Here is a 13,014-nt window from a genome sequence, read left to right as displayed (position 1 = left end):
TCCCCTGTTAAAATGTAAGATCCTTGAGGGGAAAGATTATTTTGGTTTTTTGTTTGTATTCCCTGCACTTAGTACAGTACTTGACACAGAGTAAACATTTATAAATGCTTTTCATTCGTTCAAAAAGATGTTTGAAATGCCACAGAGTTAGAATCTCTGGTTCAGTCTACATACATACCTCTGAAAGGTCCAGAGACTACAGATTAAGAACCACTGTTTTAAGTCAAGGGAATAAGATATTTCAGTCAAGCAGTTAGCACTTACTCAGCACCTACTACGTGCCACCTACAATGGCAAGTGGTGGGGATATAAAGAAACTCAAATCAGAGGATAAATTATAGATAATAAACAGAGGAGAAGGCATTAGAATTAAAGGGAAATCTTCTAGAAGGTGGGACTTCAAGCCAGAATTTCATTCAAAGAAGCTAGGAGGTAGATGAAAAGAATTCCAACTTTGGAGTACAGTCAGTGAAAATGCCTGGGGTAGAGAAATGGAATGTCTCATTAGAGGAAAAGCAAGGGGGTTTGTGTCATTGGATCTCAGAGTACATGAGGTGGAATCGGGATGGGGAGTGGTGTAAAGTGTAAGAAATCTGGGAAAGTAAAAGGGGGAAGGATAAGGGCTTTAAAAGCAAAATGGAGAATTTTATATTTGATCCTGGAGACAATAGGGAGCCATTGGAGTTGACTTAATAGGAAGATGACATAGTCATACTTGAGCTTTAGGTAAACCAGTATGACAGCTGAGAAGAAAATGGAGTGAGGGTCATTAAATATCATTTACTTCAAGATTATGACCTCATAGATTTTTAGATAAACAATTCAATCACTAATGATTTCTGTAGCTTATGCCACAAGTTTTATCATCCATTAATAGTATCAAATGAGTTATTCTGACAAAAGAAATTGGAATCACAATCCCACATCCCACAGCACTAAAAACAATATCTCTGAGCTCTCAAATCCTGTACTTCATCAAGTGTAAAGTGACGACACTGGTCAGGCTGTTTTAGATAGTAGGAGTAGTTCTTTCATGAGTTCTGTACAGAGTGTACTCAAAAAGACTAAGAGAATTATTCTATTTTTTAATGCACTATTGGGACTGAGTCCAGATGTGGAAAATGGTGCTCTCATTCCCTCAGCATAACTAAGCAAAATATTAAGATTGCACTCTTCTAGGTGAGAATTCTAACCTTGTGCCCTCTGGTTTTGTGTCACATTGATCAACTCTTTGAATAGAAGTGTCAGATTTCTTGATAAAAAATTGGGTGTTAGATCTAGAGAAGGTAAGGTTTTCTAAGCAGCAATGTAGACTTGGATTAAAAAATGGTCTGTTAGGGGTTTAAAAAAACCCAGCAGAAATAACAGCCAAAAAAAGAGCTTTAAATATGGCCTGGAAAAAGTCTGAAGGATAATACTAGCTGTTCTTAGAGATGTAAAGGGTTGCCAGGAGAACACAACTGTCAAGCCTCCATTTACACTAAAAAGAGATTCAGAGAAAAATGAGTTGTAATTATACCTGTTTTTTAGAGACAATATCAATAAAGAAGAATTTCCTTGCTGAAAAAACGATTAAATATAGTTGGCTATGGAGAGTTATGAAATTGGCTTCCCTGGAAATATTGTTACTGAGAATCATAGAGATAAAAGGTAATTAGAGGTCATCTAGTGTAATCTCATGATTTACAAATGAATTTTTAAGGAGAGGGCACATTAAAAAATTGCTATTTGTTCTTGATGGGATTTTGTTGCCCTACAGATAATCTCATAATGGAATCATAAAATCTTAGAGCTAGAAGAGACATCTAGTTCCAAAATGCTTATCTTACAAATGAAAAAAGTGAGGTTCAAGGAGGTTAGTGTCTTACTCAAGGTCACCCTGCTGGTGGAGGACTAGAACTCCATTATTATACTTAGGTACTTCAATACTTTAGTCATTCTGTGACCTTATCAATGCAACTACCCACCCTCCCAAACCCCATGGCCCATGATGTTGAGCATAACTGATCTAGGCTTTCATCTTATGAAAGATGTCCTTCCAAAAGTACTTCACAGCAGACTTACTCAGTGTGCTGGGAACTTTGTGCTTGATCTCCAGGACATTTTATAGATACCAATGAAGCATGCAGATTCTCATTACTAGATGGATTTAAACTTTCCACCTTTTATTTATTTGGTTTTTTTTTAATTTAGCATTACTAAGTTTGGTTAAAGTAGAGGAAAATGACACTGAATTTTAAAAATCAATAAATATTCATCTAATTGCTGACTTCAGCAGAATTTTAGGATGAACATGAGAGGGATGCTGTAAAAATCTAACTAGGCAAGATTAAAACTGCTCAGCAATCCAGGTACATAAAAAATACAACTAATGAATAATTTTTATAGAATAATGTTCACAGCCTGGGATGAAATCAAACCAAAAGTCTTAAGTCTTCAAAGAGCACAAGTAGACTTTATGTTAAGGTTACAGGACAATGAACAGGGACTTGAGCTATAAATGTGGCCAATGGAATCAGTGAAGACAGAATATTACCATTCTTTGGAGACTGTTTTCTTAGCACACAGAGATGTGAATGAACTCTACTTAGGAAACTGCAAGATTAGATTAGACAATACTGTTATTAATAGAAAAAAAGGATTTTGAAATGGCTCATTTGGGAAGAATTCAAAGAGTTTTATGAACAGTGATTAATTAATTCCAATGGCCAACAATTACTGTACATTAGGCAAACATTAGAAATATCCTTGCAGTTTGATAATGAAGTCTGTGGTAACCAATAATTTATTTGCAAACTTTTTTGTGTTGACAGTAAATCTTCTGAACTGTGAGCACCAAACTAGGAGTAGAAAGACCAGTATTCCAGTCCGTGATGCCACTTACTTGATGTAATACCTTAATATGTAAGGTAAGAGCTTCCCTCAGTTTTCTCATCTGTAAAACAAAATAATAACTGTACTAATTTAACTAATAAGGCCATTAGTATGAGAAGATGAAATAATAGCTAGGAAAAGCATAGATTAATATTCATATGCAAAACATTATTTTTAAGATTTGATTCTTCCAGTTCAATTCAACCAATATTTATTAAGCACCTACTCTATATAAGAAAGGAGTTCTTAAACTTTTTAATATCATGGATCCTTCTGGTAATCTAGTAGAGCATGTGGACCCCTTTTTCCTTGGAACAATGTTTTCAAATTCATAAAATAAAATGTATAGATTGCAAAGAAAACTAATTATATGGAAATGTTGGCATAAAATACAAAAATATTGAAAATTATCAAAAACACTTATAAAAAACAAATTTGTATACAAATTTGTCTTGGTCACAACTTTGTTCACTATAGGTATCTTCCAAGGCTCTGTCCTGAGCCTTCTTCTTTTTTCCCTCTATATTATTTCAATTGCTGTTCCTATCAATTCTCATAGATGCAATCGTCATCACTATTCAAATAATTCTCAGATTTACTTATTTACCTAACACTTCCTTTGATTTCTAATCTTGCATTTCCAACTTGTACGTCTTGTATGTTTTAAACTCAGGACATTCAAAACTGGATTCATTATCATTTCTTCCAAACCCTCCTATCTTCCTAACTTCTCCAATTAATATTCAAGGTATCACCATCCTCCCAGTGACCTGAGCATGAACCCTAGGTGTCATTTTTGACCCCTCGCTCATTTTCTAATTCCCCACATCCAATCGCTTGTCGATTCCTGTCAATTATATTTTCCCAACATCTCTAGTATACGCCTCCTTCTCTACTCTGACATTGCCATCATCCTGATACAATTCCTCCTCACCTCACCAATGACCCCTGAAATAGCCTTCAGTTGGTCTCCCTGCCTCCAGTCTTTGACCATTCCAATCCACCCTCCAGTAATGTGTCAAACTGATCACCCTAAAACAGCAGTCTGACTATGTCAGACCCTCTTATTCAATCAACTCCAATGGCTGCCTATAGTCTCCAGGATCAAATATCAGAGCCCTCCACAACCTGGCTCCTTCCTTCCTTTCCAGCATTCTTATACCTTACAACCCTCCCAACCATTTATTTTGCTGTCCAGAGACACACTAGGCTCCTCTTTGCTCCTCCCTTGCATAAGACACTCCCTCATGCTGGGAACTCTCTCCCTCCTTCCCCTTCTTCTGACTTCCTAGTTTTCCTGGTTGCCCTCAAGTCTAAGCAAGAAGCCAATACTGATCCCCCTTAGTACTGATGTCCTCCCTCTGTTGATTCTCTACAATGTATTCTGCATATCTCTTGTTTATTTGCAGTTATTTGTGTATCATCTCTCTGTTTGACTATAATCTTCTTGTCTTTTCCCTGTCTTTGGCTCCCCAGCACTTGGTGTAGTGTCTGGCACATAGTAGGAATTTAATGAAGGGTATGTGACTGACAGCTGACCCCAGGTTAAAAGCTGCTGTTATAAGCATTGTACTAGGCACTGGAGAGGATGCCCAGATTAACTAACATATGGCTTTTGCCCCAGTGGAGCTTAGTAAGGTGACATTACATATAAATAGGACGTATTGGAACCAGACTTCTGATTTCATTGATATAGAAAACTCCCAATAAAGAAATTCTTTCCACCATTGCAAATCAACAACTTCCCTGCAAATTATAGTCTTGGATACTTGCCTGGGGGGGGGGGGGGGGGGGCAGTTAGGTGGCACATGGTGAATATAATACTGATCCTGAAGTACGGAAGAACTAAATTCAAATCCAGCTTCAGACACTAGCTGTGTAACTTTGGGTAAGTAACTTAACCCTGTTTGACTCAATTTCCTCATTTGTAAAATGAGCTGGAGAAGGGAATGATAAACCACTGCAGTATCTTTGCCAAGAAAACCCCAAATAGGGTTATGAAGAGCCAGACAAGACTGAAAAACAACTTGAGTAACAATAACAATAATTTGCTTGGGACACTGAGAAGTTAAGTGACTTATCCAGGATCATGTAGATCAAAAGTACAGCTTGATCATAGGTCTTTATAACTCTGAGGCAAGCTTTATGCACTTGGTATGGAATTTCCAACCTGGGGTATCCATCCTCTAAGGGGATATAAAAAGTTTGTCAAAGAGTCATGAAGAATATTTGGTAAATAGTTATATTATCCTGCTGAAATAGTTCTAAACTGGTAGTATTAGTAATGTGGATAGAATGTTATGTACTCAAAAGTTTTCTTTATAAAAACTGAATTAATCTCTTTTTTTATTTTAATGTGATAGTAAAGCTGCACCTAGAGTCAGCAGACCTGAGCTTGAATCTAGTCCCAGGTACTTACCAGCTCTGTGACCCTGGAAAAATCACTTAGTCACTATCTGCCTCAGTTTCCTCATCTGTAAATGGGGATAATAACATTCCCTACATCCCACAGTTTTTGTGAAAATAAAATAACATTTATGAAACTCTTTTCAAACTTGAAGGAGCTATATAAATTGTCGTTATTATTACTATTTCTTATTTAATATGGGATACAGGAAGCTTTACTGAAAACCAAGAAGCAAAGGGGCTGAAAAGGAGGAAACCTTGCACTATGCCATGCTGCCTCTTATGACCTCTATATGTCACATATTTGTTCATATGAAATATATATATATATATATATGAAATATGCCAAAGAAAATGCAGTAAATATAAGAAAACTGCAAGCAAAATCCCATTAAAGGACTTCTGAAAACTAATTTCCAAATTATTGGACTTTGCATTTAAAGGTACGAAGTCACAAGCAAAACAAATTTCCTGATGCTGAAGTGGGCACTGAAAGTAAAAGAACTGGAATCTAACAGGATGTCCATCTGTTGGGGAATAGTGAAACAAGCCAGCATAAGAACAAACAGAACTTTATTATGGTTGGTGTTCAGTCATTGAGTCATGTCCAACTCATCAAGACCCCATTTAGGGTTTTCTTGGAGTGGTTTTCCATTTATTTCTCCAGCTCCAGAGGAGAAACTGAAGAAAGTAGGCTGAAGTGACTTGTCCAGGGTGATACAGCTAGGAAGCGTCAGGCTAGATTTGAACTCAGAGCTTCTGGACTCCAGGACTGGTAATTTATTCATTGCACCACAGAGAATACTGGATAGCATACATGAACTGATGCAGAATAGAGTGGGCAGAACCAGGAGAGTAATTTAGGCAAGTACAATAGCCTGGTAAAGAAATACTTGAAAACTGTGATGACTGTGATGACCAACCATCTCTCCAGAGGACCTGGATGAAGCACACTGCCCACCTTCTAACTGAGAAGTGTCAGACTCCAGGTTCAAAAAGATGAAGACATTTTTGACATGGCCACTATGTGTATTCATTTTGCTTGACTATGCTCATTTATTGCAAGTGATTTTTTTCTTTTGCTCAATTAATTGAGGATGGGTATAAGGAACTCAGGAGAGGGAAGAGTAATAATTAAACAAAAGAGGGCCACTGAAATTTTTTTTAGTACGGAGGAAAATCTAAGCTCAGAAGGCAACATGCAAGCAGGACAGTTTTGAAAGTAACATGCAATTTACTAAATACTTAAAAATAAATATCAAATGTGTGTTTGTGGTTTCATTTTTTAAAAGTCTCTTTTTTCTCTTTCTGTCATATATAAACACATTTTTGTATGTATATGTATATATATGTATGTATGGTATATATGTATTCCTCTTGATATTTAATTTCAGGATTAAAAAAATAAAATATAAAAATAAGTTAAAGACTGTAATGTTATATAAAAATCATAAACTCAAAGTATATTAGATTGGAAAGGGAACTTAGAAATCACCTAGTCCCACTCCTTTCCTCACTTCTATCCACTATCTTGTTAGATAAAATTCTTCCTGGTATGAAAGTGAAATCTACTTTTTAGAACTTTTCTCCTTTGGTTCTAGTTTTGTACTCAAGGATGAAACAGAATGAATATATTTCTCTTGCAGATGACAGCCATTCAAATATTTGAGGAGGGGAAGCATTATTAATAAGTCTTGTCTTCTCTGGGCTACATAGTCCTAGTTCCCTAATTCTCAAAGGACATGGATTGGTATCCCTTCACTATGCTGATTGCTTTCCACTGAACATCAGTTTATCAGTATCCCTACTAAAATCTGGTACCAAGAAATGAACGAAATGTAACAAATGTGTTCTGATCAGGGACAAATACAGTGGGACAATTTTCTCCCTTATTCTAGATATTCTTCTATAAATTCAGCCAAAGATTGTCTTTGAGGGGGTGATACCTATTCCACTTGTAGATGTATAGACTCTGGAGGTTCTTATCCTTCCCACCTTCCACTCTCACTAGTCAATCAGGTTCTAGAACAAGACTCTATTTTCCCCACATGCTTCCAGAGGTTCCCCTGAGGGGCTAGGGATGCTGTTGGCTCAAGCCCCCATTCCAGTGTGTTTTTCCTAATATCACTCAGCAGTTATCTCCTTAGTATCATCTTACAAGTGTCAAGTAATACCTATTCATTATTATCTACATCACCAACTAGTACCCCAACGTCATTTAACCAGTAAACATCAATTCATTTTTATAAAAGGATATTTACCGAGAAGATATAGCAAGAACAGAAGTCCAAAAACATCCTCCCTGAGCCAGGAGCATACTCTCCCTTCTACCAGCTTGGTCCCTGAGGACAGCAGGCTACAAAGCATATGCCCTACAAAATTCATTCCCAAATGCAACATAGCAATTAGATAAAGTCACTCCCTTACTTGTAGAAAATACATGTGGGTTGCTGGGCTGATTCACTGATGTTCTGGATCAACAGCATCATGTCATTGAGTTGTATCCCAATGTCATTTACCAGAGGTCAAGCAAGGGCTTCTAGGAGCTACGCTGGAGTCTCACTAGGTTCCACTGCTTTCAAACTCTACAGTTAGTAGACTATTTGAGATCTCACAAAATCATTGCTTAGTTATTCCAACTCTAATATACATAGGTTTAAGAGCAGGAAAAAGTAATTCTAAAGATGGAAATACCAGAGACACCATGTTAATAGTCACAGGTCTGACCAGATGAGGAAATAGGCAGCCAGTGCTGTTAGTTTAATCACCATGAAGAAAGAGTGCATTTGAGCTCTTTATATGTACGTTCAGCTCAATGAACCAAAAAGCCCCTCAGAATACCTCACATGCTCCACAATCCATATGGTGGCTGCCTCAGGCAAAGCACAGTACACAGGCTCATAAGAACTGGGTTCTTATTGGTCATTTCCCCTATTACACACTGCTTGTTCACACGGGCCTTCCATTCGGTTTCAACCAAAAGTTTTAGATTGTTGCTTTGTTTTGTTTTGTTTTAAAATAAGACACTAGTTATATTATCCTCATTAAAATAACTGACAGAAACAGGCTCTTGAAGTCATCAAGATCACACTGGCAAAACTGATATGGAAAGGTGGCATGGACAACATTTACATGAAATCAAAATACTTCAATTAAAAGTTTAGTGTGTTGCAAGGTGGGAGGAGAGGAGAGGAGAGGGTTAGTAGTTGGAGTTATTTTCTGGGTATTTAGATTCAATTAAAGTAAATGATATCATGAATTAGGGCACTAATCAATGGGATCAGTTATATTGAGGACATAATAACTGAATGAATTTTGTACTTGTACCCAGATGATTTGAAAATATGTAGATAAAACTTACACAAAAATGAATCATCACAATGTACATTATCAGCAACCCTAAAACAGTACATACTGTCATCCACAAAAAAATGCTTACCTAATTATAATATGGTGGACAAGATCCACTCAGGTGAAATAAACATTGTGCTGTTTCGAATTTCCCAAACATGACCAAGTAAACACTGTCAACTTTACTGCCATGAACAAGTAAACCCTGGAAAGAAAAAATCCCTCCCACAATATTACTCTAAGAAAGTTCACAGAGGAATAAATCTCTTTAGCCTTTTTACCTTCCCAGGAAAAGTTACAGCCATTTATTGAACTCAAATATTAAGATAACTGAATAGGTTACAAAATTAGGTAACTGAAAACCAGGGTAGAGAAGTTGATAATTATCTCCCCAAATGGTATTTCTCACATGGACACAAGGGACATGTTTATTTATAAAGGTGTGGTCAAATCAGACATGAAGGAATGGCTCAGTTCTGATTCACCATGGCAGGAGAGTAGTGGTGGGAATCTAGAAATACTGGTCTTGCTCCTTGGACTCATTGCCAGCAAAGTGGCAGGCTTTCAGTTGAGTGAGAATAGGGACTGTTTTTTGCCTTTCTTTCTATCCTTGAGGATTAGCACAATGCCTCACTCTTAGAAGGTGTTTAGTAAATGCTTACTGATTTGATTTTTCATAGTATTTTATCCTACTGGAAGCTATGTGTTATGATAGATAGAGTGCTGGGTCTAGAATCAAGACTGATTTCTGAGTTCAGATGTGACCTCAGACACTTACTAGCTGTGTGACCCTGGGTATGTCACTTACCCTGCTTGCCTCAGTTTCACATCTGCAAAATGAGTTGGAAAAGCAAATGGCAAACCATTCCAGTATTTTTGCCAAGAAAACCCTGAATGGGGTCTTGAAGAGTAAGACACGACTGAAAGACAACTGAATATATATATATATGTATATATATGTATATATATACATATATATGAATACATATATATGTATATATATACATACATATGAATACATATATACTGAATACATATATATATACATATATATATATACATAATCCTACCAACAATGCACTGATTCATGGATGTCCTTTTCCTTAAAAATCTCTATAGAGAATTGAATATCATGATATGCTTCACAAGAAGATATTGACCCTCAGACATTCTCAACTTATTCTCAAGTATATCTCCTTTAACGAAAACTTTTTTGCATAGCTTGTTATCATCCCATATCAGGGACCCAATATTTTCAAAAGCAATTGGCTGAACTTCATTGGTCTTGGAGTCAACTCTATTCTGAAGTTTTCTTAGAAGACCCAAATTTTTATAACTAAGGATTGCTATTTGAAATCTTGGTCCTCTGGAAGATGTTATTTGGCAAGATAAGATTTTGACCCTTACTGGAGTTTGACATCCTAATATAGTATCTATCTATCTATCTACTCCTAACTCAGAGAAAAAGGGAACTTCAGAATTTCATCATGTTTCTACTCAACTACTGGCTCTCTTAACCTTTGCTTTAACCAAGATATAGAGACTGAATAAATTAAATAAGAATTAATACAATTCCTTTTCCTTAAAGATTTAGTCAGAATCATTAATCATCAATCTTTCTCACTTTTTTGTCATTTTATCCAAGATTTTAGAACTCTACCCACAAATGTGGCATAATATGACCGTGTATAAGTTTACAAAAGTGTACTGATGCTTCAATCAGAGATAACAAGGAAAACCTGCTAATTCGATCAAGCCATGATATATGAAAAACGATCCATAATTATCCAACTTTTTTGAAGTCAAATTGTCAGAAAAAGATGTTTAGTATCAAGGAATTTCCAACAAGATTATTAGGGTCTTGAGGAATCCAGTGTAAATTACAGTTGGTAGGAAACGATAATTTAAACTCACATAGGACAAAAACTGTGATTAACTCAGATGAATAGTGTATGGGAGGAGGTCTTTCAACAAATAGTCAAATGACAGTTGCCCAACAATATGGCCAAATGTTTAAGGAAAGAGTAGTTAAAATTTTTCAGAGACCCATGTACTTTGTCATGTGTTTTTCTAAAATAATCAACCTAAGCAGTTTCTCCGGTAAAATTTAGAAAAGGAAGAGCTTAAAACTGAAGACTTTGTAAGAGAGTTGCAAGACTAAGGGATCTACCCCCACCCCCACCCCCCACCCCTGGTTCTCTGGGTTAATAGAGATTAAGTATAGGGATGAAGAATTTAGACACTTCACCCTCTTGTTTGGATGAAACTTAATTCTCTCAGATTAAGATGCTATTGTTGATTTTTTTTTTTTTACATTTCCTTCTTTCAAGATTTTTGACACAATCTATCTTCTGACCCATCAGTGCACTTTTTTTTCCTCTTTGGCTCTGTGGATCTTATTTTTCCAAGGTTTTAGAAACCTGAAAGATGTATGGAACACCCTAATCTGTTTTATCTTCCAAGGGAATAGCCAAGTAAGTAGATCTTATTTGCATGGGGTCATTCGGATTCTAGGGCTTCATTTTTTTCTAGTACAGAAATTGCAAGATTTATTATTCTATTAATGTTCATAAAGTCACCCTTTTGATGAGCCATAATTTCCCTTTATGAGGAGTCTGTATGCCAGTCACCCTCCATAAGGGAAGAAAAAGTCCAGACTTCCAACATATTCATATTCCCTGGGACATTAATAAAGTCTTGAAATTCCATATGACTCAGGGGAATAATGAGACTTGGGACAATAGCAATCTGCCAATTTCAGGGAGTTAAGATTTTCCCATGAGACTTCTCTGAACATTGTTCTGCTGTATACCAAATTGAAGTTTTCATTTTTTTAGTTACAGATTTTTTTATCCCTCCTGATTGAGGAGATAACCTAGAGAAGACAAACCAAAGAACTGCTGTCTTTTATGAGTCTTCTTAGGGGATGAAATAGCAGGAGTGAAGGAGGTGTGAACGTCCCCCTATTCATCTTAATGGGCTGCTAATGGCAAAGCATAATTATGGTTACTTAAGTGTCAACCTTATTAACGTTTTCACTAAACATCCAACCATGGTGCTTTCCTCACTGGTCAGGCTGCCTTATCAAAGCCCTGTCCTATTCATTGGAAAGAAAAACAACCAAACCAGAGGCTCCAAGTTTTAAAGAACTAGAGCTGCAAGATTTAAATATTCAAATAGAGGAATATTCTTTCAATTACTTCAGTTGGATAATTGAGGTACTTGCCACTGTCCTTAAAAGTTGGAGTAAAAGTGATATTTATAGCGTCATTAGCTAAAATTGTTGGCTTCCCACGATGCGAACGGCAGGGCTGTGTGGGCTTTTTGTAAAAAGTTGGTCTATCAGCATGGAGAAGGCAGTCTGCTTTTATTATAAGTAGACTCAAAATGCTTCTGAATGACCCTCCAATGCTGATGTTTGGGATAAAAACCAATCATGCAAAAAAAGAAAGGCAGAAATAAAAAAGAAAGCCTTCTTCCATCTCCTCCCCCAAAGAGATGAAGTGAACAGATCTCATTTCCTCACGAATCTCTTCGCTCCCTTCCCACCTTGCTGTCTACCCTACATACAACCAGGTGTGGACTCTGGAATTTAAAAGATTTTAATCTGCAGGCACAGTCCACTTGAAGGGTCTCTCCTATCAGACAAAGCTTCCATCTGAGAGTAGTTCCCCACCGCCTCCTTCATCTCCCATCAATCCCTTTCGGTCTCTTCTTTTCTCCTCTTTCTCCACCCCCTCCTGCCGCTAGAAGCATGAGCTGTGGCTCTGGGTGAACTTGGGGACTTGGCGATTCCACGTTTAATTTGCAGGGACGGTGACTATCTGAAGCTAGGCTGCCGTTTCCCCTCACCAGTGCCAGCTGAGTTTAGGAGGCTGTGAAACGTGTTGGAACTGGAACACCCTCCTTGGAAAAGCTCCTCCTCGGGGCTTGGCCGAGGGTGTCCAGACCTCGCCGATCCATCCTGGGATGTTTCTCCTTGTTCATCTCCAGCCCAACCCCCACCACACACTTACATACTTACACACTCACCCACAAGCGCTCTCGCCTACACAAATGGGGATGCTTCAATGTGGGGACACTTCTACATCACACTAGGGCCAACCGAGAAGGTATCTTCAAGTCGATGAAGATTTTATCGTGGGCTTGAAATCCAGCTCTATTAGGAGCTTTCAGTCTGAAATACGATTGTTATTTTCCCGGAGCATAGCTTGACAGAAAAAGTCAGGGTTTTTTTCTTTTTATTAAAGACAAAGAGGTAAATTATCTGCTAGGGTGCTGCAGAGATGTCAGAGTCCTTGTGAGTTCCCTTTCATTTCCAAGAGTGATTTATAGGAGAAGCCACTGCCAGATTTCGGACACCCTCCTGCCCGAACCTCGCCC

The sequence above is a fragment of the Notamacropus eugenii genome, chromosome 1 (assembly GCF_028372415.1).
Source record: "Notamacropus eugenii isolate mMacEug1 chromosome 1, mMacEug1.pri_v2, whole genome shotgun sequence".
Lineage (NCBI taxonomy): Eukaryota > Metazoa > Chordata > Mammalia > Diprotodontia > Macropodidae > Notamacropus > Notamacropus eugenii.
This window is presented reverse-complemented; position numbering follows the sequence as displayed.